The following is a 21152-nucleotide window of genomic DNA, read 5'->3' on the forward strand; positions in this document are numbered from 1 at the left end:
TGCAATTATCTTGTATATCTGATCTAGATCATCATCTTCCACAAACTCACGTACCAGTTCAGTGTAGTGTGCTCCTTCAACAGGGTCTAGTGGCACAATAACCCTGAGCGACTTCTTCTCAAATGTCATCCTTCACTTCTTCAGATTAATCACTGCATCCATGTTGAAGGTCCAATCAATTCCTAGTAGTGCAGGGTAAGGATTATTGCCATCAACTATTTCAATTACCCCTTAGGCAGTCAATGCACTCACTCCTTTCACATCCACCATTACCCCATACAGGCGCCCCATAGAAATGATATTTCACTGATTGGCCATGCATAGCTGTATAGGAGACCATTGTAGTGCGAGTCCTCCCATGCTTTATCATGTTTGCTTAGGTAGTACATTTGCATTAGAACCCAAATGCAGGATGACTTGGTCTATTTCATACTCCCTGATGTGCATGGTTAACCTTTTCTTACGCTTGATCCAGTTCTTGTGTTTACGTAGTTTCCTCACAACGCGTTGTTCTGAAGGAATCTTAATTTTTCCCTACAATTGTAAATCAGCTCTTGGAATCCTTCTACTGCCTTCTGATCCCTCAAAAACTTCATACAAGTTTTTAGAAAAGTGGCTAATAATGAAGGATCCACATCTTGCACTTCATTATTCCCAACTGATTTCCCTTGACTCCTGGATGTAGAAGCTTCAGTAAAATTCTTCTTGGCTTCCATAAAACTTTCTTTAGCTTGGTTGAGGTCAAATTTGACTTCCTTTTCAGTAGCCTTATGCACCCATCCTTTGGTTTCTGGCTACTTTCCCTTGTCTTCTCCTATGGCCATACCATTGTGTGTTACGATATTAATGCTATGATCCTCTTCACGAGGCTCTGCCCTCATCATATGGATATTATACATAGGATATTGTGTCTTTTTCTCCTACATCTTGGCAATCAACACTTAGTAGTATTCTATCACATGATTGAATTGTCTGCAATATTGACAAGATGGATGCATCAGGTTTTGACAGTTGTGCACAAAATGTCAAGCTTCACCACAGTTATAACAGATAACTTGTATGGGACCTCTGTCGACCCCTCCTCCTCTTCCTCTTCCATGACCTTGAAATACTCCATGTGCTACACCCATGCTTTGATCTTGAGGCTGATTTTCTGCTTGCATTCGATAGGTAGGGGTCCTTTCCATCATCAATTCATAAATTCAACAATTTCACTCATCGTGTCCAATAGATTTACAAAAGGTACAAAACAGTTGTTGTGGTGTCTGAACAAACTTTTTTAAGAGATGCCAATTATCAATTGTGTGCTTCCCAGCTATCTAGTATATAGTACACCATAATGGGACTCCTGTGCTTGGTCCTGTGATATTTTCAGGCTTCAGAGGCACATGACCTCCTCCAATCAGGTATTTTTGATAAACAGGGAAATGATACTTATCATGTCCCTTATCTTTGCATTTTATACATCATACTTCAGCGTGCATCTCCAGCTGAGTTTCCTTTCCTGTTTTTAAGCTCTGTAACTCCACATGTAGACTTTCCAGTTGCGACTGAATCTGTTGTACTCCAACGTTCGTATCTTGTATTGGTGAGGCTTCCAAATTCATTGCAATCTCCACAATCTCTGCTTGTGTTCCTATCTTCTGTTGCGATAATGGTAATCTTAGGTGAGGAAACAACGAAGCAATGTACTATTCTTTGTGTTGATCATCCATGATGTTCATATTAGCCTGCCGGATTAGGAATTTTAGCCTCTGATCAAAATCCCACAAGGATTCATTTACCCTTTTCTGTATCTCCTTAAACTATGTGGCAAACTGCGCCTAAGACTTAGGCTTCTTAAACTCACTGTTCAACGCTTGTTGAGTATCTGCCAATGTTGTGCCAAGTCTATCTTGACATAAATTGATACACAAAGTTAGCGCCCTATCCTGTAGCGCTGTGACCAGATGCGATTTCTTTAAATTATCATTAGTGATCTACTACATTGTCCACACAACATTTGTAACAAGCCAAAATTACTTGGTGTCTTTGCTCCCTACTCCTTTAAAGATCAGCATCTTCATTACGTTTTCCATGTTGAATGGTTGAGGTGAAGGTGGAGGTGGAGGTGAAGGTGTAGGTGTATGCAGCAGAGGTGGAGGCGGAGGTGGAGTGGATGGATGAGGTATCCTCAGGGTACCTTGAATTACTAACTGTAGCACACTTCTCGGTGTATTCAGAGTAGTTCCTTCATCGTCGCTTGAAGAGGATCCTAATAGCGAACTATATTCAGAGCCCAATTTTCCGTTCCTTCTTAAGGGTTTTCTGCTTCGCGTAGTCCTGAACATCAAGGTAATGGCATAACCCATTTTTCACATAACAACATCTTAATCCAAGTTTTCAGAGATTTTAAATACTTATCTCATGGTCCCTTGAAGGGCCTGTGCTCTGCTTCGCTATAACTGATTGTAATATCAATCACGAGCTTAGTGATGAACCCTCCTACAGTACGATCAATCCAATGATCAACAACCGACATGATATTATTTTCTAAAGCTTCCAAGCACCTCACCAACTTTGGCATCCACACAATAGGACCGTCAAGCCTCCATGTACCATGAATGTTTGCTAATTTAGATAGCCACTCATGCAATTCGTAAGGGAAGAAACACAAAAAGGATTCGGTTTCATCTGTGTACAGGTGTCTATTCAACCATTGTTCCTTCGATAACCATGATTTTCTGTTGTCTTGAGCTACAAACACTTATATCTTCCAATCAAGCCACTTCTCAATTTCTTTCTTAGTAGGGAACCACTTATTCGACATCACACATTCCTCATATAGATCCTGGTCCCTACAACGAAACTATTTATTGGATTCAGGGGACTTGGCCCAAGCTCAATGTTAACTGCACCAACCAACAAACCCCTAAATTACTGGCCCTTTCAGCAACAACCTATGTAGCACAGGTTGCAGTCTCACCCGAAGTAGTATTGGGGGATGCTAGAACCAGGTTTCTGCATCCAGAGGCTTGTGTGATGGTTTCCTAAAGTTCTTACGTCTTAGATCTGCCTTCGCACAGATCTAATCCTTTTGATAGATAACTATTGCAAATCTATGTAAACAACTTCCAGATCTTCGCGAAGATACTTAGTTGGATTTATTATGCATAAATATTATAGATATACCAGTTCCGCATAGTGAATAACCATTAATTCATATTAAATGAATTACAAAGTGAAGATACATAAGCTTTGCAGAAGTAAATAAAAGAACACATATGCTTCAATTTTGGCTCCAAACAGTATTTATTAGATAGAAACATTCAGATACATACTTCTTATCCCTGAACACTCAGCTATAGGGGCCTATGCACTTAGCCTGTAGACTTACCAAGGTCTTCGCGTAACCAGCTGCAAGAGCCTTCCCCTTTCACATAAGTATAGGAAAAAAACATTTCTTGCCTTATCACCTTGCGCTTACTATCATTCTTCAAGTTCTTCATACTCCAACACTCGCTACGACTCAACTTTATATATCCTTTTCTTTAAAATACCATGGGCAGGTGTCAAAAGAACTCTATCACCTACCCAACTAAGGGACTAAATCCCCTTTGACTTCTACTAGCTTTGCACTCCACTTTCCACATTTCATGGAGAATTTACATTCATTACAAAAGATAATACAATTGACTCAAAACTTAACAAAATTGACCCCAGTGACCCCATCCCAACAAGTCTGACAAATATTTTGACAATTAGGATTTATTTGAATATAAGTTGGGCAATCTAAGATAAAGTTATTTTCATCTTCAAACCCCTTACTATTGCACAGGTGACAAAATCTTGTTTCCCATGGCATTTTGGGAGTAGACCAATGCCCAATTTCATTTTTTTGTAGGCTAGCTTGGTGGAACCACCCATGGGGGATTTGAACCGATGAACTATTTTATTTATGAAACCATATTGTATACATTAATTTTTTTCTTATTAATATATTTTTTGTTAAAAACGACAATGGCGAAGAAAAGAGATATGAAAGATTAACCTTGAATCCATATATTATTCACAATGATACAAACTTATACAAGTGTAGTGACCCTTGGTTTCATATTCCAAGTGTCCTCTCAAACTTGCTTTGTTTGTTCAACTTCCACACCAACCCTTAGAGGATTAGGTTTCCAACATTCCCCCCTAATCCGAAGGGGTATGTATGATTCGAAGAAGAGATTTGCAATACAAAAGGTGCAAAAATATGCATGGAAGCACTAGGATGAATGTTCTCTCTGAAATGATAGTATAAGGGGGTGGTTTAATGATGACCACCAACATTGGAATGCTTAGTTCAGTTCCCGAAACTCTTCCAAATCTAGAAAGAAGCTGGAATATTCTGCTAGAGGAAGTGTCCCTAATGCTTTGGAGAGGGAGACCTTCAACTTGGGAAAGGGAGGTATACAACCTGCGGTGATTTAAGGATGACCACTAACTTGGGAATGCTTAATGCAATTCCTCGAAATCTTCCAAAATTGGCAAGAAGTTGAAGTCTTATGCTAGAGGAAGATACCCCAATGCTTTGAAGAGGGATACCTTCAACTTGGAAAAGGGAGGTCTCAACCCCACATAGATGGTTTTAGGCTGACCACCAACCAAGGCATGATCAAGGGCATCTATGTCTCTAGCTATAACTCTGAATCTGGTATGGTAGGTTGTGGCTTTAGCTCGCTTAATGTGGATTTGAAGTTTGTAGATGACTATCACTTCCCCCATGTTAGATATAAGGTGAGATGATGGAGAAAACTCAACTACAAGACTGTTCAATACTTTAGAAAAAGTCCTGACATATGATTGAAATATCTCATTGGCTATTGAAGTCCATTTCCAAGAAGCGATCCATCTAAGATGAATCTTTGTTCTTGCAAGAGGCTTGTTTTTGAAGAATTTGTTTGAATAATGAGTGGTTTGATGACAGTAATCACACAGATGAAGATCAAAACAATGATATTTCATATGGACAACTCGGTCACAATGTTGGAATTTAACATTATGTTGTTTCTGCTATGGAATAGGAGCATAATCTAGAACATATGAAGGTGAATTGTCATGAAGAAATCCATCACTCTGAAACTAGATGGGATTTGGGTAATCTGGAGTATGAAAGGGCACATCATTGTCATATCTAAGACCAATTCTATTTCTGTTAATGACAAGCTATTCCCAAGGTATGATGATGGGTTTGGGAATTACATGTTGAATTTCTTCATCTTTCTGCAAATCTTCTCCTTCATCAGGTAGTAGATCAACATTATTGAATTGCTATTGATGGGAGTCTATCTCAATGTTATGAATTAAAACAAGTTTAGAATGATGACTCCACTGTTATAAGTCTTCTCGTTGTAGTTGTGACTCAAGCTGTAAAAACTCTATCTTCTCTTGTGTATTTTGCAAACATGTTTGAATATAAAAAAGAGTGACTTTGCTGATTTTAAGTGTGCTTTTAGCAGTAGACACAATTGGAGTTCTCAGAAACTCTAATAAATTGTCAATTTCATCCATTTTATCAACAACTCAAATTCAACACATATTCAACACAACAATGAATGTCCAATGGTGAATGATCAACATAAATATAAACCAACCTTGAATTCTTCGTTTTAATAAGCCTCACAACTGGAGCAGGTGACGCGAACTCATTACTTCCTTTTACAAGTCCATATAAAACATTTAGGCATCGAACCATATACATCGTACAAGTGCATTCAAACTATTGGATGCTATACTTAATGTTGCATTCTTAAGCATTCACCAAGCTTCTATATGCTTTCTCGCCACTGGGGAATACTTTAATCACCTTCGAGGAGAGTATTCTATGAATGAAATTCTAGTCGAAAACAAGAGGATTGTACACAAAACACCTTCTCTTTTCATTTTATAAATGTTTATTGCCTAAGAAAGGCCAAAAATTCAGTGTATAAGGCACAAAACTATCATTACAAAGCCATATTTCTCAATCAGGTCACACCTTTAAATATGTGATAATAAATGATCATAGTTTAATCTTTTCTATCAAACACACATGAACTCCAATTTATTGTTGAAGAATATCAAGCATTGTCTTGCAATGCACATAAAAAATGCCTTCACAAAGATCCATCCCCAACTGATTGTCATTCATGGGCTACTTCTTGATTCACTCAGATGTAATCCACTGCATTATGTTCCAAAGGATCCACACAAGTATTCATAAGGAATTTCCACATTGCTACAACTATCTGTGCACAACTCTATGAAAACAAAGAGAGAGGCCAAACCGTGGCCTACGCTCACTTCCAGGAACTGGCAAAACTTATCTTTCCCTTGGTATATTTTAGGAGATCAGTATAAATATCCCTTTCAATCCATGAGATTTTCATCAAACCCATTGTGAATACATGCAAAGACAGGGCTACAGAGAAAACGCTAATCAGGCTTCGTGTTATTGTTGTGCTTCTATATCATGGAAATTATCAATGCAAAGAGACAGATGGTTTGTCTTTAGAATCTAAGGAGAATGATGACAAACTCGATTCCATGTGGAGGTCTAAAATTTCACGCTTGATTCTAAAAGCTAACAAACAAAGAACGAGTAGAGGAAACTCTTTTGAAATAGAGAATGAATAAGGTTTCATCCAATTGACATTATGGAGCCAATTGAATACTCCGTAGTGATGGAGAATTCAAACATGAGTAGTAACAGTATCATAGAGACTAGGTGAGGGGCGTATCTTTTCTTGTTGTAGTGAATGGGAAACATGTTAGTGGCAGGAAAATGACAAAGGCGTTAAGAGAGGGTTTACTGCAATTTCACCAAGAGAGAGGAGTGTTCGTTGGTTTGATGGGTGACACAATGGTACCACATTAATAATTCTTCTAATTCATGGGCAGAGCAGAGTGGGAAAGTCTGTTAGATGGCAACAAAACTGATAGGCAGAGAAATACCACAAAAAGAGTGGCAGGAAACACAGTGCCAACTCTGATACTATGTTAAACATGATAATGGTGAAGACATGAGATATGAAAGACCAACATTGAATCCATATATTATTCACAATGATACATATTTATACAAGTCTAGTGACCCTTGGTTTCATATTCCAAGTGATCTCTTGGACTCCCTTTGACTGTTCATCTTCCACACCAACCCTTGGAGGATTAGGTGTCCAACATTTTTAAATACATATCAATATTATATATTTTATTGATAAAAAAATGTTTTTCTTTGATATTTCAAATACTTCATTGAAATATTTTATTATTATCAATATTAACTATTATTATTAATTTTTCCACTTTCTCTCTATATAAATTTTGTTGGAAATAATACTGAGAGGGGGGGTGAATCAATATTATTAGATCAATAAAACTTTTTCAATGCTCAGAAACATATACGCCACTTCAGTTAAGTGAACCAGCGTGTACACGCTACTGTGTCTAAAGAAAACAACGTATAACCAGAAACTTATAATTCAGTTAGTTTATCTTCAGTTAAGTGCATCAGGTCATTATTCACCATATTAAGAGTAAACAGATGCAGTATAACAGAACAGATCATCACACAAAAGCCACACACATGAACACCATGATATAAGGTGGAAACCCAATGTGGGTGAAAAACCACCTGCTGCAAGTCGTCTCTATCTTTCTTTGATAAGAACTTCAGTTTACAATCTTTTGTACTGGTGCAGCCTTATACCAGTACGCAGGCTACAACCTGCAGAAGGCTTCAACCTTCTCTCGTTCTCCAAACTTCCTTGGAAGGGAGCTCCAACCCCCTTTGCTCTTGTACTAGCTAAGATACTAGTACGTAGGTGCTGGCCTACAATCTTCTTTCCTTCAGGTACCACTTTTCATCAATTTTCAGACTGGATATTCCTGAAGCACAACATTACAATCTGAAGACTATGATTCATTCACAAATCATTGAAGCATAAAACAACCAATACTAGCATCATCAATCTTTGAATCACTGAACCACTGAAACCCTGTCAACACCTATCACCAGAACACAGAGTAGACTACAGAACTCTGTAATATCAGTCAGACCCAACTGCAAACCCAAAAATCATGCTTCAAAAGATATACGCTACTTCAATGAAGGCAACCCGCATATACACGCGGTTTTACCGAAGACAACCTGTGTACAGATCTAAAAATAACTTTTCATAACTTGCAGCTGTACCAGATATCAGTTATACCCAGAATATAACATTGCGTCAGTATGCAGATCTAGAAACACGCATAATCAACCATATAAAGATAGTTCATTTCAAACCATTTGATCCCGATCTCTCCTTAGATCTTGTTCTCCATCAACTGATGAGATCTCTCCTTAGCTCAGATCAAGCAATACATCATCAACCAATAACCTACATACTGGATCTAATACTTCATCAGATATTCAAGACTTTTCGGATACCCTTGCCTAATGATTTCCTTCTCCTTATATAGCCTTAGGCCTTGTTCAATACCAAGAGCCAAAACCATAGAAATCCAATACCATCATCCTCAAAACTAGGGATCGACACGTCCGTCGAGACACCATGGTCCGAAACCATAGGCACAACTTCCAAGGAATAACCGCCACGGACCAAAAAATAAGTTTTCCACATACACGCGCTTTTACTGAAGCCAACCAGCGTGTACACGCGACTTGGGCTTGATGAACCTGCGTATATGAATTTTCTCTTCTTCTTATAGTCTGATCATCAATTCCTTGCTGCTGACCTTCTGCACTATGATTTGTCATCAGTGTGGTTTGCCATCAAGGACAATACTTGTCTCATAATGCCAACAATCTCCCCCTTTGGACTTGATGGCAACCCCAAGATCCTTAGAATTATTCTCCCCCTTTGGCATCAAGGGCAAAGGGCTGTGCTCTGCTGTTGATCTCTCTGCTCTGCTGTGCTGAACATGCTCCCCCTGACTGTAGGCAAGATCTGCAAAAGATGTTCTTCAAACGAACCAAGACTTATACATTATAAAGGACCTTCCTATCACCAAAAGACGCAATGCATGCATCCATACTCCCAACCAAGAGGAGATATAATAGAAATATAATAACCAATAACATTACATCATTCCATCCCAGGCATAGTGGGGAAATCATAGGCCGTTACATGACCTTGACACTATAAAAGAAATATGACATAGAGATAACAAATCTAGACCAAGACTTCTGAAAGACACCAGCGATATCTGATAAGCATCTTTTATATCAGCAGCCAAGATTTCCTTCTGAGCTCCTTCTCCTGAAATTAACAACAGTTGTGTACTCGAACCAAAAGCATTTAAATGCCAACAATGCTTTATGAGACTTTAATCTGCTCCCCCTGAACCTGTGCCTGCTGCTCCCCCTGAACCTGTGCCTGAAGAATTCTGGCATACCCATCTCAGACCTTCTCCGACCAGAGTCTGCCCTTGTTGTTCAGAACTCCATATACGCGACTTCTCCTGCAGAAAACGGCGTATGCACGCGGATATGCTTTCTGCAACACGTGTACACCGTACACGTGACTTTCCCAGCATAAATCGACGTATATACGTGGATATCCCTTACGTAACTTGCATATACCAAATTTTCTGTAGAACAGACAAGCTTCAACAGTAGGATGAAGCATCAACTACTCCTAGCTTTTGTCTGAGATATTCAAAAGTTTCCCTGGGCAGTGGTTTTGTGAGAATATCAGCAACTTGTTCCTTAGAAGGAACATACTCCAACTTGACCTTCTGCTCAAGCACTTGTTCCCGAAGAAAATGGTACTTGATTGGTATGTGCTTGGTCTTTGAGTGCATGACTGGATTCTTTGAAATGCTGATTGCACTTGTATTATCACATAAGATAGAGACTGGTGAAGTGCAAGTGATTTGAAAATCCTGCAAGGTTTGCATCATCCAAAGAATTTGTGTGCAACAAGATGCCGCAGCCACATATTCTGCTTCAGCTGTAGATAAGGCAATCGAACTTTGTTTCTTGCTGAACCAAGATACTAATCTGGAGCCCATAAAGAATGCACCACCACTTGTGCTCTTCCTGTCATCCACGCTTCCGGCCCAATCTGCATCTGTATAAGCATGAAGTGTGAGATCTGTATCTCTAGGATACCATAATCCATAATTTTGTGTCCCTTGAAGATATTTGAAGATTATCTTCACTGCCTGAAGATGAGTCTCCTTTGGATTTGCCTGAAATCTCCCAACTATTCCGACTGCATGCATGATGTCTGGTCGGGTACCTGTCAAATAAAGCAAACTCCCAATCATGGATCTATAAGTTGGTTGATGAACTGCTGCTGATTCATCATTTGCACTGAGGCTGCAACCTGTAACCATGGGTGTACATACTGGCTTTGAATCTTCCATGCCATACTTCTTCAAGATCTGCTTGAGGTACTTGGTTTGAGACAAGAAGATGCCTCCTTCATTTTGTTGGATTTGTAATCCAAGAAAGTATGTCAATTCTCCAAGTAGTGACATTTCGAATTCTTTCTGCATAACCAAGGCAAAGTTTTGACTCATAGTCTCTTCATTGCTACCAAAGATAATATCATCTACATAAACAACAAGTATTAGCAATTTTTTATTTTCAATTTTTATATAGAGATTGATATCTGCTGATCCTTTTGAAAAGCCTTGTTGGTGAAGATATTTGTCCAATCGATAGTACCAAGCCCTTGGAGCTTGTTTGAGACCATAGAGAGCCTTTTTTATTTTTCATACAAGGTTTGGATCATTCCCAAGAATGAAACCATATGGCTGCTCAATATATACTTCTTCTTCTAAGTCTCCATTCAGAAAGGCTGATTTCACGTCCATTTGAAATACCTTGAAGTTTTGAAACCTTGAGAGAGCAAGGAACATTCGGATGGCCTCAAGTCTTGCTACAGGAGCAAAGGTCTCTTCAAAATCTATCCCTTCTTGCTGTGCATACCCTTTACAAACAAGTCTGGCCTTGTTTCTAATTACTTCTCCATTTTCATTCAATTTATTCTTGAAGACCCATTTTGTCCCTATGACATTCTTATCTTTTGGTCTAGGAACCAGTTCCCAAGTGTTGTTCTTTTCGATCTGCTCAAGTTCTTCATCCATTGCTTTGACCCAACATTCATCCTTGCATGCCTCTTCCACATTTTGTGGTTCAGTGGAAGAGAGTAATGCCAAATAGCTTGAAGCTTCTGCAATTCTTCTTCTTGTTTGTATTCCTGCTTCTTTCTGCCCCACAATCTGAGATTCTGGATGATTCTTTTGAACATATCTGGATGGAGTCTTCTCTTCTATTCTTGCTTGCTCTTCTGGTTCTTCTTGAGGTTCTTCTTCTTCATCATTCTGCCTTTGAGTGTAGCCTTCATCTTCTTCAATGTCTTCATGATGAACTTGCCTAGGAATATATCCCTTCTCATCAACCACTACATCAATGCTGTCAACAATTCTGCCAAGTCTTTTATTGTAGCACTTGTATGCTTTGCTATATGGAGAATAACCAAGAAGAATGCCTTCATCTGCTCTTGGTTCAAGTTTGCCAAGTTGCTCATCAGTATTCTTAATATAACATTTGCTCCCAAATATTTTGAAGTGCTTCACCGAAGGAGTCTCACCACTCCAGAGCTCATGAGGTGTTTGAGTGCTGTTTACTTGGACATTTGTTTTATTAAGAATAATAACCGCAGCATGTGCAGCTTCACCCCAGAAAGTTGCGGGAGTACCTGATTCATCAAGCATAGCACGAGCCATTTGTTGGATTGTTCTGTTCATTCTTTCCACCACCCCATTTTGCTGAGGAGTTCTAGCTGTAGAGAATTCTCTTCTTATCCCATGTTCTTCACAGAAATCGAAACATTCGTTTGAGGTAAACTCCCCACCTCTGTTAGATCTGAGGCACTTAATTTTGTGTCCTGATTCATTTTCAACCAAGGCTTTGAAGGATTTGAATTTTTCGAATGCTTCATCTTTGAGCTTCATAAGTCCTAACCAGACAAACCTGGAGAAATCGTCAATGAATAATATCAAGTATTCTTCTCCTTGAGGTGTTCTTTTTCTGAATGGACCACATGTATCTGTATGTACTAGCTCAAGAGGCATGCTAGCTGATCCTTCCTTCTCTGGAAAGTTAGTTCTGGTTTGCTTTCCAAACTGACAAGATTTGCATATAGTGTTGTCTGGAATTTTGATATCTGGAAGACCACGAACTGCCTGATATTTGCATGCTTTCCTTATCTGTGAAAAGCTTAGATGCCCCAACCTTCGATGCCATAGCCAGTGTTCATCATCCTTGCTCAAATAGCATTGTTGTGGTCCTTCTTCAAATATGTATAGATTATTTGGAGTCCTTCTTCCTTTGATCACTGTTTTACCTGTATCAAGATCACGAACACAACATCCATTTGATCTAAATATTACCTCTGTTCCTTGGTCGCACATCTGACTGACACTCAGAAGATTATGCTTCAATAAATCAACATACAAAACATTTCCAGCTTTGACCTTCTCTTTCAATGGAGCCACACCTTTTCCTTTTATGGCTGCAGAGATATCATTTCCAAAGGAAACTTTCTTCCCCTTTTCTAATGCGGTATATGACTCAAGCTTTTCTTTGTCCCCTGTCATATGCTTCGAACATCCGCTGTCAATGTACCATAGACTTTCTTGACCTTCTGCATAAAAGGCTATCCTACATCTTTCTAGTTGTGGTTCCTTTATTCTCCATGTTCTGACATTTGAGTTTTTCTCCTTCTGAATTGTCTTCCGGAACTTGCTCCTACATTCAGAGTCTTCATGACCAAAGTTATTACAAATAGAGCATTCAACTTCATTTTCAAGAACCGAAAAGTTGTTATAAGTCCTTTTCATGGTTTCAGTCATTCTCCCTTGCTTTTGAGTTTCTCTAGTCATGATTGTCTTGTAGGCAACACATTGAGCTTCTTTGTGACCGAAGTTATGGCAAGAAAAGCATTGGCCATTAAAGAAACTTCTGTGATAACCGGATCTATCATCCAACCGATTGTAGCTTCTATTTATTCTTGGAGCAAATTGAGAAGATTTTACCTGTGGCTGATTGTAGCTTCTGTTTGTCCTTAAGGCAGTTTGTCCCCAAATTTCTTGATGGTCTTTATTTGTTCTTGAGGTAAACTGTCCCTGATTCACCTGATTACTTTTATTTGGCCTTTGCTCGCTTCTTCTTGCTGCATCAAGATAACTTTTAGAGGTAGAGGCTTGAGATGTTTCTCCATTATATCCAAGACCTGTCTTGATCAGAGGAGATCGCTGCACATTGATAATCTCATCCAAGGTTTCAGATCCTTTCACAAATTTAAGATTAATAGCTTTTGTTTTCTCAATCTCTTTTCTAAGACCAACAATTTCACCTTCTAGTTTTTCAAGATGTTTTTCCTTTTCATCAATTTGAAATTGCAGAGTATCAATGATTATATTCTTTTCTTCTATACATCTCTTGAGTCTAGTAATTTCATCATAAAGGTTATCCACATCTATAGCATCCATATAATCATCATCTTCAAATGCCATTAACAACTTATATTCATTACCTCGTTCATCTTCATCACTATTCGATAGACCATCACTATCTTCATGAGTGTAGTAACTTTTCTTATTTGCACTCTGTTTCTTGTTCCATCTAGCAGGTTCCTTTCCTTTATCCTTATAAGGACATTTTGCAGCATAATGACCTACTCTTCCACAAGCAAAGCATTTAAAAGGTAACTTACCTCTGAACCTTCCAGAACCCCTTTGAAGATTTCTGACAAAATTTGATTCTTCTTCCTCTTGTTCTGGGACGTGGCTTGCTTCATAATAAGCAGCTTCTCTTCTGTCTGATGGACCTCCCTTTCTCATTTCATAAGCAGTTAGAATTCCATGTAGCTGAGACATAGTAAGAATTCGTAGATTTTCCTTTTCTTCTATTGCAGATACTTTAGATTCAAACTTGGGGGACAATGATCTTAGAACCTTTTCAACCACTATAGCCTCTTTTATTTCTTCACCCAAATTTTTCATACAATTAACGATCGCATCTACCCGAAGAAAATAGTTAGCCACACTTTCATCATTATACATCTTGAGAGTCTCATACTGAATCCTGAGAGTTTGAAGTTTAGCACGCTTTACCTGTTCATCACCTTCATAGCTCGTGACAATTTTGTCCCATATCTCTTTTGCGGATTTGTAGTGCATTACCTTCATGAATTCCGTTTGGGATATACATCCTAATAGGGTACTGACTGCTTTCGCATTTGTTTCATACTTCTTTTTCTCGGCTGCATCTGTAGGAGTAGCTAAAGGAAAAGCGTAGCCTGTTTCTACAATGTCCCAAACTTCTGTACCAAGAGATTGAAGATAGGCAGTAACTCTTACCTTCCAATAATTGAAGTTTGTCCCATCAAAAACCGGTGGCCTGATTGATGCTTCTCTCTCGTAGTTGCTCATGATGAACGATCTACCTTCAAGCGATCAAGCTTCTCTGAAGGACCGGCTCTGATACCAATTGTTGGAAATAATACTGAGAGGGGGGGTGAATCAGTATTATCAGATCAATAAAACTTTTTCAATGCTCAGAAACATATACGCTACTTCAGTTAAGTGAACCAGCGTGTACACGCTACTGTGTCTAAAGAAAACAGCGTATAACCAGAAAACTTATAATTCAGTTAGTTTATCTTCAGTTAAGTGCATCAGGTCATTATTCACCATATTAAGAGTAAACAGATGCAGTATAATAGAACAGATCATCACACAAAAGCCACACACATGAACACCATGATATAAGGTGGAAACCCAATGTGGGTGAAAAACCACCTGCTGCAAGTCGTCTCTATCTTTCTTTGATAAGAACTTCAGTTTACAATCTTTTGTACTGGTGCAGCCTTATACCAGTACGCAGGCTACAACCTGCAGAAGGCTTCAACCTTCTCTCGTTCTCCAAACTTCCTTGGAAGGGAGCTCCAACCCCCTTTGCTCTTGTACTAGCTAAGATACTAGTACGTAGGTGCTGGCCTACAATCTTCTTTCCTTCAGGTACCCCTTTTCATCAATTTTCAGACTGGATATTCCTAAAGCACAACATTACAATCTGAAGACTATGATTCATTCACAAATCATTGAAGCATAAAACAACTAATACTAGCATCATCAATCTTTGAATCACTGAACCACTGAAACCCTGTCAACACCTGTCACCAGAACACAGAGCAGACTACAGAACTCTGTAATATCAGTCAGACCCAACTGCAAACCCAAAAATCATGCTTCAAAAGATATACGCTACTTCAATGAAGGCAACCCGCGTATACACGCGGTTTTACCGAAGACAACCTGCGTACAGATCTAAAAATAACTTTTCATAACTTGCAGCTGTACCAGATATCAGTTATACCCAGAATATAACATTGCGTCAGTATGCAGATCTAGAAACACGCATAATCAACCATATAAAGATAGTTCATTTCAAACCATTTGATCCCGATCTCTCCTTAGATCTTGTTCTCCATCAACCGATGAGATCTCTCCTTAGCTCAGATCAAGCAATACATCATCAACCAATAACCTGCATACTGGATCTAATACTTCATCAGATATTCAAGACTTTTCGGATACCCTTGCCTAATGATTTGCTTCTCCTTATATAGCCTTAGGCCTTGTTCAATACCAAGAGCCAAAACCATAGAAATCCAATACCATCATCCTCAAAACAAGGGATCGACACGTCCGTCGAGACACCATGGTCCGAAACCATAGGCACAACTTCCAAGGAATAACCGCCACGGACCAAAAAATAAGTTTTCCACATACATGCGCTTTTAATGAAGCCAACCAGCGTGTACACGCGACTTGGGCTTGATGAACCTGCGTATATGAATTTTCTCTTCTTCTTATAGTCTGATCATCAATTCCTTGCTGCTAACCTTCTGCACTATGATTTGTCATCAGTGTGGTTTGCCATCAAGGACAATACTTGTCTCATAATGCCAACAAATTTGATATTGAAATAAATTAGTTAATATAAATATTTAAATAGTTTTTTAAAATCATATATTGAAACATTTTAAAAGGTATAATTATACATCTTTAAAAAGTGTGTGTGTGTGTGTATAACTTCTAATTACTTTATTTCTTTTCAAATTTTATATAAAATTATATCATTTGACATGTACATCTAAATATTTTATTTATGGCTAAGAGAGAGTAAAATGTTTTTACCATGTCTTCTTCATACTAGGTTATAATATAAACAACCAACTAGACTAAGACTCTAAGAGTGGAAGTATTGATGTTTAATAATGTCTTTAATTAAAACTAACCAAAGATGTATATTCATTTTTGTTTTTTATTATAGTTGACATTATTTTTAATGTATAAAATATTATATTTTTATTTTAAAAAGGGCATGTGCCAACTCAAGGTTGAGCACAAAAATAATTATACATCTCGCTCATACAAGGATGTAGAATGCACCTTTCGGTGCAATTAAATGGTTGGTAAACACCGATAGAAATCAATCCATAATAAAGAGAAAAACACTTCATGATACATCTCACATTGCTAAGCGTAATCAAGATCCATCTTAAGCCAAATTGATCAAGCACCCAGATGGATCAAATCATCGATAGAAACCAATCCATAATAAAGAGAAAAACACTTCATGATACATATCACATTTCTAAGGGAAATTGAGATCCATCTTAAAGCCAGATCTATCAAGCACCCAGAGGGATAAAATCACAAATATAAATCAATCCATAATAAAGAGAAAAAGACTTCATGATACATATCACATTGCCAAGCCCAACCTAGATCCATCTTAGAGCCGGATCTATTAAGCACCCAAAGGGATCAAATATCTCAAGGTGCAAATCTCTTTTTTGACTGCAAAACTTGAGGAAAGGTTTTCACCTTGGGAGATTTGATCCTCTAAGCACTTGAAATATCTTGAGTTAAGATGACCCTATGCTAGTTTATTATTTCAATATTAAAAATAAATTATGTAATTGTAAAATTATATTTAAATTCCTTTTTTTTGCTATTAAAGTGTAACAATATAAATATGAGAAAAATGTCCTAATGTTATGTAAACATTTTGACTAGGTCAAATTACCAATGGATTTTGGAATCTAGGTTTTGACAACCCATAGTTTTTCCCATGATATTTTTCTCTAATGTAACCTATTTGAAGACATAAATTTTTTAATTTTGAGAATTAAATTTGATAAACACTAACATAGTTCAATCCATAATAAAGAGAAGAAGGTTTTATGATACATGTCACATTTCTAAGACCAACCTAGATCCATCTTAACACTGTATCTATCAAGCACCAAGAGGGATAAAATCTCCCAAAGTGAAAACCTCTATTTTGAGTGGAAAATTTAAGGAAAGGTTTACACCTAAAGGGATCTTATCCCTATTGGTGCTTGATAGATCCAGAGTTAAGATGTAATAATATAAATATGTTTTAAAAAAATGTAATTACATCATAAGGCGTTCCTTCGAGAGGAACTCCCCTCCCATCATGCACCATTGATTTTGGTGTTAGATAATTAAATATCATTTTCCATCAGGTTGAAGACTGATATTAGTCAGTTACAATTTAGAATAGTGATGTATGATGTTGCAGATAATGCAATCCATTCAAATACAAAGGATGGAAATAATCAAATAAAAAAACCCACTGCAACATTCTCAATGCCTCAGATAAATAAATGCTATGTGAAAGAATAACCCTTTAGAAGTATATAGACCTAACAGGAGCTTTAGAGCATCAAAATGAATCTCAAATCCTCCAAAAAATATTGGAAATATTGCTACTGAGCTTTCCCAATTGATACAATTTATGTAAAACCCCAAAAGCATCAATGGGGAAAATGCAGATGATTCATGGCTTCAATGGGGAGAAACCAATAAAGTATCCATGGCCAAGGAGCTCAATGACTTCATCACTGGAAAAAATCTCCTGCTCGGTTGCAACCCCAACTTCGGCTCCAACACCATTTATCTGCCCATCAACCATGCATGTGTTGTTATCAAGGAAGATCTAAAAAAATACATGGATTACAAGCCCGAACACCACTGCCCAAAAGATGAAGTCCTGGCTTAGAGGCTCATCCATAAGGGTTCCAAGACTCTTCCTCTTCAGTGCTGTTATCCTGAAATTACTTCAAATTATTCAAAGTCATTTCCTTTTTCTAAGAGCATGTAGAAAACTGTGGGAAAACACTTCTTGATTCCAGTGTCATCTCGACTATAGATTCTTGCAAGAATTACTCATACATCATACAGAGGAAAAGCCTAAATGTTTTCAATGACTACAAATACTGCTTTGATCTTAAGGGTTGAGAGAAAACTAGGTGGTTAGATAGCCATGGATGTAAAATTGATTACTCCATTGATGAGGCCTTGAAAATTAATAACAATACTATTTGAATTTAGTTGGACATTGGGGGAAGAACTAATACTTTCAGTGTGAGAATGAGGGAGTGAAATGTGACAATTGTTACAAATTCCATGAACTTCAATGGGCCCTTCAAAAGCTTCATTTATTCTAGAGGGTTTTTACCCATGTATATCATTTTTTCTTAGAGGCTTCCATTCTTTGATAATACCTTAGACATTGTTCATTCCATGGATGTCTTGAGCAATTAGATCTTGATAGAGCTATTAGAGTTATCTTGTATGATATCCAAATGATTGTGATGCTAGGAGGGGTGTTTTGGCTTAATCATTTCTTCTGCATTTAAGACCAGTTGAAGATTTATGTGACCATTATTGAGAACCTTGGCTTTAATATGCTAAAATGGTCTATTAGGCATAAGTTGGACAAAGGGCTTGAGCTTAAAGAAATGTACATATCTGCTCTCTTGGAGAAGCCATTGAAGAGGGATTGAGATTAATTAGCAGGAATTTGTAGATGCACATCTAAGTTGAATGAGCTATGACTGATGGATATTTTTAACTTCAAAACAACTAAGCATTTTTGTATGTAATGTCTTCAAGTATTGATTTATGGGAGTAGACTAGCCTTTTGTAGATTAACTAGCTATATCTTCTTTGATATGATTTCCACTTCCAGTTTAAGGTCATTGGATATGAGTTTATTTCAAGTTTCCAAGATTTGTGTTTACACATTTGAGACAAGCCTGCAAGGTCATCATTGAATTTGGCGAGAGTGACCTCTTTAATTTTGCAAAAGGAAAGAAATGGTAGGTTAACTATTTTAATATAGGTTCTTATTTTATAAGTGGTCTTACTTTTGGTTAAAAGAGAATATATTACATAACCTTTTGAGGATCTTTCATAGGACTAGTAGTGATATGAAATCAAAGATAAAATTTTCAAAGGGGGAGCTCTATCAGAATGAAGGTTGTAAGCGTTCTGACATGGTTAGTTTCTTAGTTCTTGCATTTACTGTGTTTCTATTAATTGATATTTTGAAGAAAACATTGTACATTGGTAATTGTTTTTTTATGTTTACATAAGCCTATGAATGTATGAAATTGATATATTTCTCCAATAGCTTGGCACCTCAAACATCTCAAGATAATGTGAAATCTGTGATTCATGTAGTGAAACATAAGAAGCCTAAAACTACATGGCCAAAGCCATTTAGACTGAGGGCTGTGGTAATGAAAAGTTCATTTTGATTGCATTCAAGTTAAGAAAAATGAAATTGTTAAATAAAAAATATAATTTGGAAAATTTTGTTTGGTGTGGAAAACATAAAATTTATATGGGTTTTCTTATAGAAAAGAAGAGTCTTCAAGGATGCAGATGTGACCAAAAAGATCGAGGAATCTATAATTGATAAGGGAAGCTTACTAGTTTTCTCAGTTTCTTCTATTACTAGTGTGAACAGAACAAGGGTATCATTTTCTCTATCAGATTCAAGATATTTTAGGAATGGCTTCAATATATGTTATATTAGGGCTTGATGTTTGTACACTTCATACTTTAATACTTTTGTTGACTCTAGATTTCATATGGTGCCTTCTTGATTGTAGAATAAATTGAAACCCAAGCAGATCGAAGTTCCAAAATCTGTCAAGGAAATACCTATGAGCGATCTTTGTTTCTATTTTTTGACATTACTTTTATTTCATTATCATGACCATAAAGTATTTACAATATTCTTACCATGTGTAGTTGGAAGATAATGAAGAAGTGAAAAATCCTTTAGCCAAGATAGTCCACCATGAAATTAAGATGCCATTCTTTGGACAACCTTTCAAACCTCAAAGGTCTTTCTATACTACATTGTTTAATTCTCTCTTTTATGTTGTAGAAAAACATTCAATTAAATAGACCAGATAAGCTTATTTACTGATGCAATTCATAAAAATGGATGGAATTAAGTATGGGAAATGGGTGGTATTGTTTCTATATGTTATCTTGGAAAAAAATGATGTTGCAATGTACCAGCTAAAGTCAATTTTGAATATATAACTAATTACAATATGGTACATGCATCCAATAAAGCATTAAAAAAGCATATCAAGGGAAGTGAATCACTTACACAATTTAAAGGAGTGCTCATTAGAGTTAATCTAAGCTCTATGGTACAAGCAATTAATTGTAACCAAAATTTTCTACCAAGTTTCTGTTAGACATTTTATACAATTCTATAATTTTTAGATCCCAAAGGTTGAAGGATTTTATAGTTATTCATAGTATTCTGAATTTCATGACCAAATGCCTACAAAAAATTTCACAAGCCCCAAATTTGGATGGTGAAGATAATTCCTATGCTCAAGGGATTAGGTTATAGAAAATATATCCTTCCACAGGACTAGTAGTGATATGAATTCAAAGATAAACTACTCAAAGGGGGAACTATGTCAGGATGAAGGTTGCCCGAGTTCTGGCATGGTTAGTTTCTTAGTTCTTGCATTTACCGTCTTTTTTCTAATTGATATTTGTAAACATTTTACATTCCTAGTTGTGTTTGTATGTTTACATAAGCCTATGAATGTCTAAAATTGATATATTTCTCCAATAGCTTGGCACCTCAAACATATCAAGACAATGAGACGTCTGTGCTTCATGTAGTGAAACATAAGAATCATAAAAATACCTTCCCTAAGCCTTTTGGACTATGGACTACAGTAATGAAAAGTTCATTCTGCTTGCATTCAAGT

At 37.2% G+C, this 21152-nt stretch overlaps 1 pseudogene; it reads left to right on the forward strand.

Moving 5' to 3' along the window:
* The window catches only part of LOC149145364 (putative methyltransferase At1g29790), a 31072-nt pseudogene extending 12167 nt beyond the window's left edge, over nucleotides 1-18905 (forward strand).
* Nucleotides 18906-21152: the final 2247 nt, after the last annotated feature.

This window comes from Pinus tabuliformis, chromosome X (assembly GCF_031772625.1).
Source record: "Pinus tabuliformis cultivar Carrire ecotype Pingquan chromosome X, CPIR1, whole genome shotgun sequence".
Classification (NCBI taxonomy): domain Eukaryota; kingdom Viridiplantae; phylum Streptophyta; class Pinopsida; order Pinales; family Pinaceae; genus Pinus; species Pinus tabuliformis.